The sequence below is a fragment of the Pongo abelii genome, chromosome 1, assembly GCF_028885655.2.
Source record: "Pongo abelii isolate AG06213 chromosome 1, NHGRI_mPonAbe1-v2.0_pri, whole genome shotgun sequence".
Classification (NCBI taxonomy): Eukaryota; Metazoa; Chordata; class Mammalia; order Primates; family Hominidae; genus Pongo; species Pongo abelii.
In genome coordinates, this window is record NC_071985.2 from 58,625,220 (window position 1) to 58,630,647 (window position 5,428).

A 5,428-nucleotide genomic window follows, 5' to 3' on the forward strand; every position below is an offset into this window, starting at 1 on the left:
AGGACCTTTCAATTATGTCGCATTGTGTTTATAGAAAGCTTTTTTGCGTGTGCTGTATATTGTGCTATGGATGGGATTATGAAATACTTCTTCAAACTACCTTCTTCCTTTCTCAATTGTATTACAAAGACTGCATCATGAAACATTAAGAATCCTACATCCCTTGCAGCTATATATCAACATAAAATTGGCCATGCAAATTATTGGGGAAGAGTAAGACTTTTTTCTTCCCAAATAATGATATAGATACTTAGGTAGAGAAGGTTGTTCTCAGCATAACCCCTAATGATACAAGGTATATGTTTACTTGTTATATCATAACTTCTAATGATACAAAGTATAATATTTATAACATTAATACATATTAGATACAAGGGATTAAAATTTCCCTAGTACTCTGTTAATGTATATGCCATATCTCCCTACTATTAGAAAAATCATAGAAGGTAGAATTATTATTTCAGTTTTATACATCCAAAAGCATATATTTGAAAAGAAGTTTAGCGCCTGGCCCAAGCGCACATATCTAATAAGTAACAAACTTGGACACATACTAAGAACAATATGAGCCCCAAATTCATATATTGGATACTATCAAGCTTCACTATGCTTTACAAGTCCCTTTATTAATAGCCCACTTCTAACCTACTCGGTTTTCATCTCACTGCTATTTCTATTACTTTTCTATTTTAAAGTAGTATGGCACATCTCTCTATCACTTTAAGACACTTTACTCTTTGTTTTATTTGGGCTTTGGCTGATAATCTCTGTTCTTCCTCACCTCTTTCATTTCCATCTTGTGAATATCCTGCTATGTTTCAAATGGCCTTACCACTTAGTTTGCTTAGTTTTCATTATTTCGTACTCTCACATACTCTAGTTCTTTTTATCATGGTGTTTATTATTAAAAATGTATTTTATGTCAAAGCATAAGAGGCTGTCTCTTGACACCCAATGTGTGCTCTGTCTCATGTGTATGTTTCTATATAAACGTCTAGCCCACATGAGCAGAGGATGATAGGCTGGCTCAAAGGAAAGAAAAGTGAGCCTGTAGACTTGGGATTAATCTCCAACTAAGATAGTAACAATGTTTCAGTTTATTTTTTATGTAGAAATTAAATATATTGCACAAAAACTCTATTTACTTTCCAAAATAATGCATGATGGCACTATTTAATTGAAACATAATAGTAAAAGAACTAGTGTAACATTCATGATTATCACACTGCATGAGAGATAAAATGTATTTTAATATACTGATATTCAAAGCAAGCAAATGGGATGAATCATGAGTGAGTTTCTTTCTCACAAAACATTATACATACACGTATGTATGTATTGTGCGTGTGTGTATTTGTTTGTGTATATAGCATTATACGTAACAGTTTTGCAAAACTTGAACTACATAAAATGTTAAATGAATTTTTAATATTTATATGTTTCAGAACTATTGACAATACAAAAAATGTGTTATGATCCCTCATAGAACCAAACAGAAAGTCTAAATAAAATGGATTGATGGCAACTTTAAAAAACTAAACTTTGTTTTTAAATTAAAAAGTTCAATTACAGATTTCTTAAACATTTTCATTTAAACATCAATTAACATAAAACAAATTTGTTTTATATTCCCCAGGGACTCAAAGTTAAATTGGATTTTACTACCCAAATAAGTAAATGAAATTGGTAAAAGTAAAAATTAATAAAGTTTTTGACTTGCAGAAATTGATTTATATATTAAGCAAAAGATTAGAAATTAAGTGGGTCATCGAAAAGTGTTTTTATGCAAAGGGATAGAATATTATGACAGATGTTAAAATTATGCTAATAGTCAAATTATGTTTTTAGTTGGCTTAAAATACTTTACATTTTTAAGAAGTTTAATAATTTTACAAAATTACACTTTCTGCCTGTGGATGGCACCCAGGAAGCATTGTCAAAGTCTCTTTTCTCCCTGCCGTCATGTCTAAGTCGGAGTTTCATAAAGAGCCTGAACAGCTGAGAAAGCTCTTCATTGGAGGGTTGAGCTTTGAAACAACCGATGAGAGTCTGAGGAGCCATTCTGAGCAACGGGGAAAGCTCACAGACTGTGTGATAATGAGAGACCCAAACACCAAGCACTCCAGAGGCTTTGAGTTTGTCACAAATGCCACTGCGGAGGAGGTGGATGCAGCCATGAATGCAAGGTCACACAAGGTGGATGGAAGAGTTGTGGAACCAAAAGGAGCTGACTCAAGAGAAGAGATTCTCAAAGACCAGGTGCTCACTTAACTGTGAAAAAGATATTTGTTGGTGGCATTAAAGAAGACACTGAAGAACATCATCTAAGAGATTATTAAGTGATTGAAATCATGACTGACTGAGGCCATGGCAGGGAAACAGGCGTTGCCTTTGGAACCTTTGATGACCATGACTCTGTGAATAAGACTGTCATTCAGAAATACCATACTGTGAATGGCCACAACTGTGAAGTTAGGAAAGCCCTGTCAAAGCAGGAGATGGCTAGTGCTTCATCCAGCCAAAGAGGATGAAGTGGTTCTGGAAACTTTGGTGGTGGTTGTGGAGGTGATTTTGGTGGGAATGACAACTTTGTTCATGGAGGAAACTTCAGTGGTAGTGGTGGCTTTGGTGGCAACTGTGTTGAGGGTGGATATGGTGGCAGTGAGGATGGCTATAATGGATTTGGTAAAAATGGAAGCAATTTTGGACATGGTGGAAGCTACAATGATTTTGATAATTACAACAATCAGTCTTCAAATTTTGGACCCATGAAAGGATGAAACTTTGGAGGCAGAAGCTCTGGCCCCTATGGTGGTGGAGACCAATATGTTGCCAAACTGCAAAACCAAGGTGGCTCTGGCGGTATCAGTAGTGGCAGTAGCTACGGCTGTGGCAGAAGATTTTACTTAGAAAAAAAAGCTTAGCAGGAGAGGAGAGCCAGAGAAGTGTCAGGGAAGCTGCAGGTTACAAAAGGTTTGTGAACTCAGCCAAGCACAGTGGTGGCAGGTCCAATGAAGACAGTTTTAGGCAAATACTCCTGTGTATGGGCAAAAAACTCGAGTACTGTATTTGTGACTAATTGTATAACAGGCTATTTTAGTTTCTGTTCTGTGGAAAATGTAAAACATTCCAACAAAGGGTTCTAATGTAGATTTTTTTTTGGCACCCATGCTTTTGATTGCTAAATGTAATAGTCTGATCATGTTGCTGAATAAATGACTTTAAAAAAATATACAGTGTAAAGTTAGTCTACTCTGAAGCCATTTTTGTAAATTTCCCCAAGAGTGTGAAGTTTGAATTCCTTCAGGGTGATGCCAGGTTCTATCTGGAATGTATATACCAATAGCTTGGGTGGAGAAGTCATTGTCTTCAGAAACCTTGGTGTAGTTGAACTGATAGTTACTATTGTGACCTGAAGTTTGCCATTAAAGGGATTACTCAAGCAAAATCATGGAATTATTGGTTATAAAAATCATTGTTGGCAAATCCTATGCAATATATCTAAATCAAATAATGGTACCAGATAAAATTATAGATGGGAATAAAGCTTGTGTATCATCCATTATCATGTGTAATCAATAAATGATTTAATTCTCTTGAAAATAGATAAATAATTTTACCAGTATCACAAATGTTACTTCAAGTATTTCATCCATAAAATGTTATTAGTGTTGAGAACTTCTATTTTATGAAAGTGAAAAGGTGGTTTGTTTATTTATTTATTTATTTGTTGAGACAGGGTCTCACTCTGTTGCCTATGCTGGAGTGCAGTGGCACCATCACAATTCACTGCAGCCTCAATTCCTGGGGATCAGGTGATCCTCCTGCTTCAGCCTCCCGAGTAGCTGGAATGCTAGGCATGTACCACCATGCCTGGCTAATGATTTTTTGGCAGAGACGGAGTTTCCCCATGTTGCCCAGGCTCTTCTCAACCTCCTGAGCTGAAGTGTTCCACCTGCCTCAGCCTCCCAAATTGCTGGTATTACAGGCATCAGCCACTGCATCGACCCAAAAGGTGATCCATGATTTAGATGCACCTCATGCTTTATGAAGACAATGCACAGCACACAGAGGCATTAGAAAGTTGTTTTAACATGTGTTGATGTAATGATTCTTATACTTTAATATACCCTTAAAAATTGTGGAAGTCATTATTTTCTGCCTATTTATAAGACTTGAAGTTTATTTGTATAAACACTGAAAATTGGCAGAGGCAAAAAGCTGAAAATTGAATAATAGCATATTGTTTTGAGTGTTATAAACACTACTGTTAATTAATTATATATAAACACACATGTATGTATACATGTACCTACACAAAACATATAGACTTGTGCACTTACAAAAATTGAGGTAATTCAAATAATAAAAACTATATTCCAACATAAATATAATGGGACAAAACTTCATAAAGAACACCCACCATTTTTGATGAAGCTCTTCTATTCACCATCATGTTTTTTACAACCTATATTCTCATCAATTCTAATGATAACATCCAGTTTTCATTTAGCATCACTCTTGCATCATTGATCTTCTTTTGGTGAAGATGCATTTCTCTGTGTTCATATTTATAAAAGAGATAATAACCAGGGCCCAGTAAAATCCAAAACATCTCAGAGTGAATATTATATTAAGCTTTCCACATTCAAATTACAGTTTGGTTCCTTTTTCTTTGTCGGACCTAACTGATAAAACAAGAAAGCAGAAAGTTATGAATCCAAAAATTACACTAAGAATTTTGTTTCTATAGGGCCTGTGACTCCATATAATCCTATTTTGTCTTCAAGAAGCAGGGGGGAAAGCAAAATAAGATTATACAGAGTCACAGATCCTACAGAAACAAAAAAATATGGTCCATAAAATTACATGCTACTAAGAAGTTAAGACTGATGAGAACTAGGAAATGTCCATTAGAATTGTTTATTCTATATTGAATTCTATACAGAATTGTATATTTAAATGAATACTTATTAGTACACTCAGGAGAGCCATTTTATTGGAATCTTGAGAGATGTTGAATTGGTGAAGATTGGAAAGTGACTGGGAAGTAGAGAAATAGAAACACTCACTTAGATGTCTGTTAAGCAATCCAAGGCAAATTATTTTCTGTCATCCAGTAAGTTGCATTTTTACCCTGTTTATTATTTCCTTTGTTGTACATAAGCTTTCTAGTTTGATATGGTTTTAGTTCTCTAAATTTGCTTTTGTTGCTTATTCATTTAGCAGCATACCCAAAAAATCATTGCCAAGCCCAATACCATGAAGCTTTCCCCCTATGTTTTCTTCTAGGAGGTTTATTGTGCCAGAACTTATGTCTTGTGTTTAAATCTTTAATATAGGTTGAATGGATTTCTGTGTATGGTGTAAGATAAGGGTCCAGTTTTATTTTTTTGCATGTGGATATTTAGTTTCCCCAACACTTAAG

General features: G+C 34.9%; 1 pseudogene; it reads left to right on the forward strand.

Moving 5' to 3' along the window:
- Positions 1–1,962: 1,962 nt before the first annotated feature.
- Positions 1,963–2,924, forward strand: LOC100461047 (heterogeneous nuclear ribonucleoprotein A1-like; annotated as a pseudogene).
- The last annotated feature ends 2,504 nt before the right edge of the window (positions 2,925–5,428 follow it).